The sequence below is a fragment of the Canis lupus genome, chromosome X (assembly GCF_048164855.1).
Source record: "Canis lupus baileyi chromosome X, mCanLup2.hap1, whole genome shotgun sequence".
Lineage (NCBI taxonomy): Eukaryota > Metazoa > Chordata > Mammalia > Carnivora > Canidae > Canis > Canis lupus.
The window spans coordinates 22,812,290-22,825,251 of NC_132876.1; the positions used below are offsets into that span (position 1 = coordinate 22,812,290).

The following is a 12,962-nucleotide window of genomic DNA, read 5'->3' on the forward strand; positions in this document are numbered from 1 at the left end:
CAGAGTTAAATTTTACTCTTGACCAAAATTCAACTTCAGTTCACCAAAGAAAGTTTTTGTCATGAAAGACTGCTTTCAAGTTATGAACAGTGGGAAAGGGTACAATTTAGAAAAAGAACAGTTTCTACATTACTTAAAGGATAACCATTCAAAAACTGGCATTAAGAAATCCCAGTTAGTATGTAAGATTATGTAAAATACTGTACTAGCATCCTAGTGGCCAAAAGATAGATTACCTCTTATTACCTCCCTCTTTGGCCATCCTGACACTAAACCTTCTGGCAAGCACAGACTCATACCTCACTGGAACTCCAGCATTAAGAAATTTCCTTTCCTTCTGAAAACTCGAAGGTCTAGGGTCTTCCTTCCCCACTTACGTAATCATCAGTGGCTTCTCCCCTTTCCCATCTGCTTTATACCAACAATGTCCACTTTCCCCGTGCTCTCTCTGTGCCACTCTAGTTAGTGTTCATTTTCCCACCAATCTTAACCATGAACTCCTCCTCTCTCAATCCCAGATGGTGGCTGGTGCTGGAAAACAGCTCTCTACCCTACTGTGGCCGTTCTATTCCTTCTCAAATTGAGCTCAGCTTGTAATCAATGAACCAGTCCAGATGCCCAACCCTTGATTAGCACCTCTCCTCCATACACCCACCCCACCCCTCAATTCTGGCCCAAGGCTCTAGGGCCGCTGTTCTTTATCCTGTTTCACTCTGGAATTTCCATAATTCACCTCCCTATATCTAGGATTCCTTCCACTTGCAGATGGAAAAACTGGTGTATTCCCACATTCTCCTTCTTTTAAGGCCATTCTACTTAGGTCAGTGAATTCCTTACCCCATCCAGTACCCTTATTTTAGTCTAAATTTTCTAACTAATGCTTAGACTTGTGAGCCCTGGATCTCAGCTAACCTCTACTTCCTGGGCTCTCCCAGGACAACAGCTATCCAAGGCAACTTTTTACTTTCCCTGACACTAGCTCTACATGACATGTGAGCCAACAAACATCTTCCCCCTTTGGCTCCTTATTCCACCCTCTTTCACATTCTGCATTTTTTAGCCTATATACTATCTCTAAATTCTCTATTTCCCTATGGGTATACATGTATATTTCTTCCTATAAGCCAGTTTCTCTCCAACCCTATTGTTACTCAAGATCGTCCTCTGTCTTGCACCAACCTTAATGATTCTAGCATGAAAGTGTAAAGAGCCTTCAAGGTTCTTCAAACTTTTTACTTTGGAAAACCTTAGCCTGGAAATTTCAGGGTTCCACTTTTTCCTTAGTTGGCCCTAACATGAAGCCAGTGATGATCACTTTTCTTCCCCCTTCACTGCCTAAACAACCTCCTCTTGACTTTTCCTTTTGTCTTCCTTCTTTCTAGTATTCAAATCATTTCCTCCCATAATTCTGTTCCCCTAAAAGAAGCCCCTCTCTGAAACCCATAATCCAAACTCATCATGTGAGGTTCTCTGGCACCTGTACTAAACTTTTTTTTCCTATGTAGTGAACTACAGCATGAATAAAGCAAACAGACCCCTGAAGGAAACCCTCTTGCTTCCCCAAAAAGTCTAGGCCACAGGGAGTTTATGCCTTACCAGCTCTAGGTCATCAAAACAGCCAGATCGCTGTGTGTCCTTGCTGCTGCCACCATTTCCTCTGGAACTCCCCTCCATTCTGCCCAATTCAGACTCCAACAACAGAACTCGCCAGGGACTTAGCTTTCTTCTGCTCTATCCCAATAATTTGCTGTATTTTCCTTATGGCCTATTCTAAGGAAACAGTCCTTCTTAACCTCCTCCTCCATCTAAGACACCGGGAGCCAGAATAGAAAGAAACCTACCCTTGCTGCATAGCTGGTAACAGGGTCAGCCCTCTTAAAGTCAATTTGAGTAAGGCTCTGTGCCCAATGGCCTGTGCCTCTTATCCTCCCCATCTATCCCAAAGGTGGCTGCCTCAGTTGCTTTATCAAGAGATGAGTCTGCCTATCAATGGCCACATAGCGGCTTACGTAAAACGACCATGTCCCTCTTAAACTCTATCAACCTTCAGATTCTCTTAACTTGAGTCACTAAGTCCCCTGCTTCTGCTAGCTCCCCTAGTCCTTCTTACTAACTTTGCTTTTCCATAAAAATTTTACAGGTTCCTCCCCCAAACTTTTGCTTCTATTTGGAGCCTCTGGGTGATTTTGGGGATTGGGTTATCCCATTTAATCCCCAGTGGGATCCTCCAAATTTCTTTAGTACCACATGCTGACATGGCCATCCAATTTGAGTAACCCTAAACTCTGCTCCATCTCCCCTAAAATAAAGCTCCCTCTATCCCAACATTCAAGGACAGGTTAGGTAAACAGAGAATGAGATGACCTTTAAAGTCCCTTCCAACCTTGGGATTTTATTACAAACCTAGTCCACTTCCAACACCAAATTCGTCCCCTGTTCATTTTCCCAACGTTTGTCAGGGGCCAGACTTTGAGAAATCCCCTTCTAAGCTGAAAGAGCCATGTGGCCAACCAGGATAACACTAACGTACAACTGCACCCCCAGAAGTCTCATCAAAGATTTTTGCAATTGTACTCCACCTCTGTGCGACGGGGACAATCTCCAAACTGCCTTGAGAGTATTCAGCTCCAGCACGAAGTTAGCAAGCCCCCTTCCCGCTCTCGCGTAAAGAGCCCCTAAACCCCGGGCTAGACGCATCCTCGCCAAGCGACGCCTGTCCTTACTGTCTACTCTAGGAGACACCAATAATGAATAAGTATCACCACATCGACAGCTTCCTACAGCCAACACTGAAAATTTCAAAACAATAAAACAAAAACATAGTGCTGGCCCTGGGGAAGGGGGGAGGTGCGGGCGGAACAGAAGGGCACCTCCAATGGCCTGGGCTGTTGGCCTCCCGGCTTGCGGTGTGCTTCCCTCTCGCCTTTCCCCTCGATCACATCTTTCCCTACAAAAATCTCCCGCCCCTCCATAACACGAAATCCCCAGCCGAGGTGCGGTCGGCTCCTCCCAGCCCTACCCCGGACGTCCCTCTGGCCCAGCCTTCCCCTCGGCGGGACCCCGGCGAGGAGGGCCCCCTCCACCGTCCAATTCACCTCCCTGTCCCTTCCCGGGCCTCTGGGCGCCCCTGCAGGGCTCTGTCCCGAAGCAGAACCTCAAGGAGCCAAGCCCACGAGGCCCGTCGCGGGACCCACCCCCCCTTCCTTCTCCCAGCACCTCGTCCTCCATGCACCCGGCCCCCGGGGCTCTTCGTCGTCGTCGTCCGGGCTCGTACCGCCCCCCGTCGGGGGCTCCACCCCCCGCCTGCCCCCGCCCCCAGGACGGCCCCCTCCCCACCACGCACCGCCTGCGCCCTCTGCCCCGGCACGGGACTCCCTTTGGCCTCCGTTCCCCGCCCAGAAGCGGCGGCGGCGGCGGCAGCAACGGCTGCGGCGGCCCCAGCAGGAGCAGCAGCGGCGGCGGCAGCGGCGGCGGCGGCAGCAGCGCCGCCCCGGCCCCGCCCCGCCGCCCGCCGGAGCCCCACGCCCCGCCCGCCCGCCCCGCCGCCGGACTGCTCCCCCCGAAGCCCACCAGTGAGCCCCCCCCACTTCCCAGCCGCGATCCGTTCGAATCCAGCTCCGCTGGGCCTGCTGTCTGTTCCTCACGCCCCTTAGGACCCGGGGTGGGGAGCCCTGGGGTTCGCGGCCATCCCTCTCCCTCCTTCAAGGGCTGAGGGATTGCCCCTGATCCCGAAACCCGGCCCCGTAACCGGAGCCTCCCTCCTTCCACCCCTCGGCTTCGCTCTCAGACCCCTTGCCTCAGGCCTGGCGCGGAGCGGGTGGAGAGCTTGAACGCCGAATCTCCCCCTGGCTTGCCGGGGCTAGTATGAATTGCCCCCATCTCATCCTCCTTCAATTTAAGCCCCCTCCCCGCCGCGCCCGGCCCGGCGGCCCCCGCCCCTACAGCGAGGGCAGCGGAGCCAGGGTGCTCCGAAGTCATCCCCCGCCTTTTTTCCAGGGACTCGGATAATTGCCCCTGCCCCCATCACAGCACTCCCACTCCCGAACCCAGGCCCCGCCGCCACCTAGGGGTACCCCTTACCCTATGGTTTCCGCACCCCAACACTGAGGAGAAAGCAGCCCTGAAGAGCAACCGTCGCACCTCCCCTCAGAGGTTGGAGGGTATTTTCTCCAGGTCTCTTCAAGACTTCATCACGGACAGCCGCCCCCCCAAAAAAACAAGCCCTTTCTCGCCCTGCCCTCCTGGCCAGCCTCCCTTCGGATCACTGGATCCTTGGATGGCGAGGTGGGGGGGTGCTGTTAGGGCCAGGTAGTTAACAAGACCGTAGCCTCCACCTCCCTTTCTGAGGAGTGGGGTAATTCCAATGGTTCCCCCCCAGGATCAACCCGACCCCCGTTTCCATGGAGACCCCCGCCCAGCCAGGAAGAAGACTCTCAGATCGTGGCGAACAAGTCTCACCTGGCTAAGGGAGAAGGGGGTGAGGAGGGGGTAGGGTAGGGCAGGGACGGGGTACGAAGGTGGAAGTGGAGGGGAGCTGTCCCGAAGGGAGGGGCGAGGGCAGAGCGAGCTCCAGGGAGCGCTACGTCCGGGGACACGAAGAGGACGGCGCCCCCGGGGGGCAAGCGGAGCGGCCGCGGGGCGAAGAAGGGACAGGGTTGAGGAAAGGCTTAAGATAGAAAGAAGCGGGTGGGGGGATACGAAAAAGCCGGGGAGTCAAAAGGGGTGGAGGGGTTGGGGGAGAGAAAAAAAAGACGCACCTGTTCCCGGGTCGGCTCCGCGGGGAGGCTCAGGCCGCCACCCGGGCTCCCTCTCACCCACTCTGAGCCTCCACCCGCCTAATACTGCCCCGATCTGATGCCCCCCTTCCGCCCCTTATCGCCACCGACCTCCTTCTCCTCTCTCTCGGCGGCGGCGGCGGTCGGACTCTAGGAACTGAGAGGAAGAAGGGAGGGCTCGGCAAAGCGGAGGAGAGACAGAGCCACACACTGGCAGCAGCCGCGGCAAGCGAAAGAGTGAGGGGGAGAGCGGTGTGTGTGTGTGTCTGTGTGTGCGAGCGAAGCCTGGTGGAGTGGGTGCCGGTCGCAGGGCTCGACGGGAAGTGGAGTCCGGCGGGGTTCGCGGGCGGCGCCAGCCGCCGCTCCACGGGACTACAACTCCCAGAATGCCACCTGTCGGGGGGGAGGAATGGGGAGGTGGAGGCGAAGGGAGGGAGCGAGCGAGAGAGGGAGGGACGAAAGCAGGGAGCAAGCGGCGGCGAAGGGGGCAGAGCCAAGCAGCCCCGGTGACACTGGGAGGGGAGGGGAGGAGGAGGGGATCGCTGCGAGGACCAAGCGGATTCCGGAGAGGGAGGCAGCAGCAGTGGCTGCAGCAAGCCGGGCAAAAAGCTAGACTCCCAGGAGAGGCGGAGGCGCTCAATCCTAGGGGCTGCAAGAGCCCCACGCCCCCAGCCCTCAATGCCCCTCGAATGAGAAGATTGAGGAAAGGAAAAGATCAGGGCGCTAAGGCCAGGGGTTTCTGTTTCTTTCCCCCCAAGGCTCTCCACCATATGCCCCGACCTGACTTTCTCAGGCCACTGGTGCCCGATCCAATGTGCAAATCCAGAGACCCCAGATCTCCCCTGTCGGGCAGCACAAAACAGACATTCAGTCCCCTTCTCCCAGGGACCTGAGGGAAGCCCCCTTGCTGGCAGGGCGTGACTCCCCCTTCTTCCCCGCCCCGGTCGTCGCCACCCCCCATGCCCCTCTCCAGAACCCTCCCCTGAAGCCTGGGCTCGCTTCTTCCTACCTCACAAGAAACGGAGTCCCTCCGGGGGCGACTACCCAGCCCCCTCCTTTATACTGGGTCGCTACCCACCAGTATCTCCTTAGCGTTGCCCCCCTCACCGAAGTAATAGTGGGGGCGACCCAAGTTGGATTGGTGGCTACTTTCTCTCAGAGACTAGCCGTCCTTGGCCACGCCGACCCTGTGTAGAGAAGAGAAGCACATTAATACCGCCCCCCCCCCAAAGTTCAGATCCCCGGGGAAAAGGCTTACAAGGAAAGTGGGGTTGGTAGTGGAAGTGAGCTGGGGGTGAATCTCAATCCTCAAACCTCGCTGTAGGCGTGGAAACCCAGGGATTCCTCCCTTTCCTTAGAAGCCATCAAATCGCTTGAGGGGGAAAAGGGGGTACGTTATCTTAACCCAAATGTCCACACGACTCGAAGCGACGCTACATATAGGAATAAGATACGAACTAGGCTGCTGCCGCGGGAGGGAGAGTATACTGCCGCCCCCGCCACGCCGTCGTCCACCCTCAAACACACACCCCTAGGGGAGTCAGATGGCCTAGGAAGTGGGGGGAGCCGGTGGGAGTGCAGGAGAGTGAAAGGGTTGTGGTAAGGAGGGTCCGCGGCCCCCTGAGAGCAAAATCCAGATGCTAGGAGGTGGGTGGGGGGTGCGGCATAAATGCAGACGGTGTCTTTCCTTGCTTTTCCCGGAATCGCCGCCAAACACCGTCTAACACTCGTAGTTGCTTACCAGTCAGTCCCCTAGCCCCATTTGTGCGCGTGAGGCGGCCGGAGCCCGGGAAGCCCGGGCACAAACTCCGCGGAAGCTGGCCTTCGCCGCCGCCGCGCCGCTGCGGGCCTCCCTCCCTCCGCTGTCGGCCCCGCGGATCTACCTTCGCCCCCGGCCGAGGCCAGACCCCGCTCGCAACTCCACGCCCCTACTCCACCCCCGGCTCCCCCCTTCGCCCTCTCCCCGCGGGTCCGGCCCAGCCCCTAGCGCCGCCCCGCCCTACCGCTCGGTCCCCAGCCCAGCAAGTGCCCCGAACTCGCCCCCCGCCCCCACGCCCAGGCCAGTCCGGCGGGGCCTGGTTTCCCCCTCCCGCCGCGCCCCGCCCCCGAATCCACGTCCTACTTCGCCACCCAACTCGGCCCGGTCCGGGTTCGGCCCGCGCCCAGGCCACTGGAGTCTCTGGTTCGGTCCAGTGTACGGCCACCCACCCCGCCCTTGCCTGGGTGCCGGCCTGGCCCGCTGCCTGCGCCCGCCGAGCCGGCCCAGGCGCGCGGTCCGGGTCTGGCTCCCGGTGCCGGCCTCGGTCCCAGCGGCGTTGCCGCGTCTCGCCACGAGGGCTCGGTCCACGCAAGATCTGAACCCGCGCGGGGTGGGGGCCGCGGAAAGCAAGTTTCTTTATCTTCCCTCCGCCCCCGCCGCAGGGCCGCGCCATCCCCCACCCCCCACGGCGCCCCTTCACCTGGGCAGAGCCCCCCCCGGCCGCTGTCGCAACTTTGCTCTTCTCCACGCCGCCGGGGAAGCGGGCGAAGCGAGAGGAGGAGGGAGGTGGCGGGGGGGTGCTGGGATCAGGCCTCTGGGCTCCGGGAGGACACGTGGGGGAGGAGGGGAAGGAGGAGGAGGAGGAAGGGGGGGCGGGCCTGCAGTTCTCGGGGCTCCCCCTGCCAGCCCCGGGGAAGCCGGAACCTCTCCGGGCAGCCACAGACCCCGCACTGGCCACGAGGGAAGAACGGAGCCACCTTCCCCGGCCAGCCCCCAGCTCCAGGAAGGGGGGGGCGGAGAGCAACGCCGCTCGGGGTCGGAGAGCGAGCGTTTTCGCTCGTGCTTTATGTGTGACTCTCTATCTCCGTTTAGCCTCCGTATATGGGGGGGCGTGGGGTCTTGCATGCAAGGGGCGGCGCGCGCCCGCCGGACGCCCCGCCCCTTCCCCGGCCCCCCACTTCCCTAACCCGGGCGACCTCGGTGCAAGGCTCTGGCGCTCGTGCACCGAGGCCGCCCGCGGGCGCAGCCCCAGCCCCGGCGCCGAAGTGGGACAGGTGCCGGGGAAGGGGAAATGCCGGGGCTCGCTGCCTTGCCTCGCGTCTCCCGAGCGGCCCACCCTTCGTGGCAACCTTCGGTGCTGCAAACCCTCTGGGCTGCTTTCAAAGGATAGCCCCTGGCCCGAGCGTGGAGGCACCTTTGGGGAGGGGGTGCCTGGAGCGAGAGGCCCGAGGGAGGAGGGAGGAGGGAGGAGGGAGGAGGAGGGGGATGAAAGGTCTGTAAATGGGGAAGCCTGAACGACTTGGGGCCGAAAACCTGGCTCGAGGAAAACTCTTGGCTTCTGCCCGCTCCCCCCCCCCACCCTCCCAGGTTCCTCAGTCACCAAACCGAGCCCCCTTGACCCTTACCCTTTACTCTAATGACTCCCCGCCTGGCCAAAGGAATAAATCCTCATATGTGTTTACATCCCAGGCCATCCTGCCAACCCCAGGACTGAAGAGCTGAAAAGCCTGCGGTCCACATTGGAACTCTGATGACTTTACATTAACTCCGAGGAGGAGAGTAGCTTGCGAAGGAGCTGAAGCTAACGGCAGACTTGCTTTCAGTATTAGGGTGTTTCTTAGCAGCTCCAACCCTGAACCCGTGGTTGGGACTTCAAAGGCATCGCCTCAGCATAGAGGGTATTCGGGGAGGTGCCCAGCAGTTCCTGGAGGGTTCAGGGCTTTGTAAACACGGAATGCAAAATGAATAGCAGGAATTTGAAAAAAAAATCTTTATGTGCAGATATATTGATATTATTTATTATATATTTATCTATACTAAGGAAGCCAGAGGGTCATTTGGACTAGAAGGAAGCCCTGATGGATTAATGTCTTCCTCCTCCTCCTCCTCCCTGCCCCCCTCTTTTGTCCCAGGCCCACAGAGGTTCCATCTCTAAGCTATGGGGTGTCTTCTTTCTGTTGAAAGGACTTTAGAGATGGCAGGTGAGACTTGCCGGGTATGTCTCCCTCACCTGGTTTAAAGGAGGAGTATTGTGGAGGAGGGTAAGCCACAAAGGTAGCAGTGGCTTTTCTGTTGTCTAAGGCCTGGTGTTCTGTGACCCCTCTGGATTGTCCTCAACAGCCTCAAAATGTACTGCCAGCAACGTGAACATATCACTTGCCATTTTGCTTGCTTTGGGAACTTCTTCCCTAGCTGTCTTACTTGGTCATTCCCACCCTCCTGTACATACTCCGCCCCCAACACACACACACTTTAAAAAATGTTTGACCTAAGTTGCACCAAGGGAAAGTGAAAATTTGAAAAAGATTCCTTTAAACTAATCAACATACAAATTCTAAAGGTATTATTAAGGTCGGAGGGATCACCTCTATTGGGCCTAATAATGCAGGCCCCACCGATTCTGCTTTGATTTAAATTAGCTGTCTTTGCTGATTTTAATTCATCTGGTAATTACTAAATTTCCACTTCTCTTAAGGGTCTTGGGGCCCTGGGGCTACTTTTTTCTTTGCTTTGAGGCTGAAATGGATTCTGGACACCTCTGTTCTCCATTCATCTGTATCTCACCATTTGGCTGCATCATTTATCTGGTGAAATGAACATTGGGGCAAGATGGTTATTTCCTGGCTCAAGCTCCAGCTTCTCTGAGCCCTTCCTGTTGGGGGCCACACTTCCTGCCCTATGGGAGGTGATGGGAAATCAAGGAGCAGGGTAGGGAGAGCTGTGGGAAACCTTGTAAAGAGTAGAGATTAATGATTATTTTATTTGAGGCTAGAACCACAACACAATCATAATAATACCCTTGTACAATGTCAGGATGTCTACAAAGCCCTTCCACTTGTGTTATTTCATTTGTTTCTCACTACAACTCTTGATTTTGTAATTGAGAAAACTGAGTCTTTGAGCATCTATGAGTGGCTTATTTAAGTCATATGGTGGGGCAGCCCGGGTGGCTCAGTGGTTTAGCACTGCATTAGGCCCAAGTTGTGATCCTGGAGGCCCAGGATCAAGTCTCACATCAGGCTCCCTGCATGGAGCCTGCTTCTCCCTCTGCCTGTGTCTCTCGCTCTATGTCTCTCATGAATAAATAAATAAAATTTTTTAAAAATAAAATTAAGTCACATAGCTAGTGAGTTCCTGAACCAGGACTCAATCCCAGCAATCCTGATCCCACATCCAGAGTTCTTTTCAACATGGCATAGCACCCCCATGTCATGCCAAAATGTTCCTTTTCATGCAGATTTTTAAATAATTGTTTCTTCCATCAATAACAGCTACTGGCCTGGACTCTCAGAGAGTCCGCATGGTGTAACGGAAAGAGGACTGTTTAGAGAGTTCTGAGAACCAAATCCTAGTTCTGTCTTGTTGATGGCTAGCAGTAGGACCTCAAGCAAGACCCAACATTGGAGTAGTGCTAGCTTAATGCCAGATACTATGTTTTGGGTCTTCCTCTCAATTCTAAAATATGGAAATCAATGTGTCTGCCCTGCCTCTCTCACAAGCGCACCCCTGAGCATACAATGTGATAGTGTATGGGAAAGAATTTTGTGCACCATAAACTACTGGACTCAAGCAAGTGTTACTATTATCAGAATCAGCATCACCAGCCTCCCTAGAGCAGAGATCTAGGGGTGACACAGGCCTGGGCTCTGCCCTCCTGAAGCCAACCAGACAAAACAGGGCATTTGGGGTTCCCTCGGGTAATTTAGACCTCAAACCAACCTCTGACTTAATTCATAGGATAAGTGCTCCAATTCTCTGCTTTGTTCTGAAATCAGAGGCCTTCCTTGTGTCTCTGGTAAAACAGCCCAGTCCTGTGACAAGGACAGCAACAACAATGACAACAATTTCAGTGGTTTAGATTCATTAGAGTGTCAGAAGGAAACGAATTTGAAGCTTCTGGTCATCTCTTTGTCCCCTGCCGGCCCCAGTCAGTTGAACGTGAAGTCAGATTTGGAACTCAGTTTCAGGACTGTCAAAGGGCTCATTTTAAGCCACCTTAGTTGAAAGCAGACTAGGGGAGAGAAGGGTACAGAAAGAGCCTTGCAAGTTCAGAAAAGAAAGAGTGAGGATGGTACTAAGTTAGCAGGGCTGACTGAGAGTTACACACACTATGTGCTGGGTAGTGTTTCCCTTTATGCCCTGGGAAGGGCCGTGGGGGAGAAGTCCTTGACCCTGTTCACTCTTCATATATCTCTCATGCACAAACCCTACTGCAGCAGGTTGCTGCTAGAGATGCATTCCAACAGCCCACTGCACGCTGAGGAAAGCCTATTCTCTGCCCCCTACGAGCCCTAGGTTTAGATGGGGAGACAGCATGTCTGGTTAAACTTAACTCTGTAAACAACTAACAGCCTTTCTGGATTTTATAGCCAAAGGGGGGAAAATGAGGAAGGGGGCTAAAATCACCCCAGAGGCCTCTTGAGGTCAAGCCTCCCTGCTTCCCTAAGACTCCTAGGCACTTAACAAGGTTTTTAATCAAACAGACAGTGTTAGAGGTGGAAGAAACTAAGATATCATCTGCCTCCTGGAAAACCAGCGGTGGCTGCCCACCGCCAACAAAATCAACTCCATAAGCCTTCACCTAGCTTCCATGGCCCTTCCTGATCTTGTTCCAGCCTCCTTCTCATCCATGTCCCTCACAAAGTCTCTGTTACCACCAAACCAGCCCTCTCACCATTCCTCAGACAAGATAAGCGCTTTCTTGACTGCTCCTTCAGCATTTTCTATGCCCTTCTGGGCTTGTTGAAATCCCATTCAAACATTACTCAAGCTGGTTCTTCCATGCATTTTCCCTGGTCCCCACTCCCTCCCCATGGAAGTTAACTGCTCCTGGGGGTTTCCCCCAACAGACTGAGCTTGGTTGGCTCTTTATTAAGCACTTCTACAGTCTGCTTGCTGACTCTCCAACAATATTCCCACTTCCTTGGATGAAGGGACCCAATATTTCTCAACTGTCTATCACAGCCTCCTTTCTCTCCTGCCAAAATCTCTTACTATGGCATGGGGTAGGCCTTCTACAAGTAATTTGTCAGTGAATGAATAGATGGATGATTTAATCTAATCCTCTTATTCCATAGTGGGGAAACTGAGGCCCAGACCTGGCTTCTCTTCTTGCACATTAAAGACTCAATTCTGAGTGTTAGCTTCCTTTAGTCTTTCTCTTCCCATTTAGCGCCGACACACAGTCTCTAAAGTTAGACAGACATGGTTGGAATCCTGGCCCTGCCATTTCCTAGTGATGTTACTTTAGACCCTTAATTTCTATCTGAGCCTCAGTTTTCTCACTTATAAAATGGGGGCTAATAAATACTTCCCGAAAATATTACAAAGATCAGATGAGTTCTTGGATGTTAAGCACTTAGAACAGTGCCTGGCACCTAGTGGATACCCTGCAGTAGGTTTTTTTTTTTTTTTAAGCATGAGAGTTTTTATTTTTATTTATTTTTTTAATTTTTACTTTAAGTAGGCTCCATGTCCAATGCAGCACTTGAACTCGCTACCCTGAGATGGAGCGTTGCACACTCTACCAACTGAGCCAGCCAGGCACCCCAAGCACAAGGAGTTTTTTGAGTCCAGAACTTGGGAGCACCTGCTTAATTCAAGCCTGGGGAAAAAAGCACAACCCAAACATAAAGGAAAAAAAAGTGTATTTTTGGCAAGGGGAATGGAATAAAATTTAGCAAGACCTTTCAGCGAAACTATTCTCTCTTCCCCCAAAGAGGCTAAAGGATATTGAGAATAGCACCCAGTTCAGTAGCCCACATTCTATGGGGGCTCACTCAATTCCACTTCCTCTGGCTATGGTGGTAATTCTTTGTAGGCTCAGAGATGTTGGCATGGGACCGAGATACCCTATTGAACTTACACATCTCGATGCTCACTCCTCTCCATTTGCCTACACTTGAGTTCTGTTCCACCTGGCCAAATACTTCAAGCCCCACTTCCACAGAGCTGTCTCTGAAGGCTTTTGCCTGGTAAGTACTGCTTAGCACTTAGTGATTTTCTGTGCTGTGTGACTTAGTTCTACACACACACACACACACCCATCTGAGGGCAGGCACTTTGCCACAGAAAGCAGCATCCCCCACAATGCCTGGCAGTGTTTGAGCAGACAGCACTCCATGAATACTTGGGGAGTGATTGACAGTAAGCGTTCAATGGGGGCATGGGTCCCCTCAAGTATTGCCCAGCATGCAGTTTTCCAACCC

At 54.2% G+C, this 12,962-nt stretch overlaps 1 protein-coding gene across 6 annotated transcripts in view; it reads right to left on the reverse strand.

The window, feature by feature from the left end:
• The window catches only part of BCORL1 (BCL6 corepressor like 1), a 64,515-nt gene extending 57,194 nt beyond the window's left edge, over positions 1-7,321 (reverse strand). For 2 of the 6 annotated variants that reach the window (XM_072817385.1, XM_072817379.1), the window contains exon 1: positions 4,887-5,062. The gene's annotated coding sequence lies outside the window, so the exon portion shown is untranslated. Of the gene's footprint in view, positions 1-4,757; positions 4,865-4,886; positions 5,063-5,784; positions 5,963-6,516; positions 6,667-7,234 lie in introns of those variants that run through there. The other 4 variants (XM_072817380.1, XM_072817381.1, XM_072817383.1 and 1 more) reach the window with 4 other exon arrangements.
• Between the last annotated feature and the right edge of the window lie 5,641 nt (positions 7,322-12,962).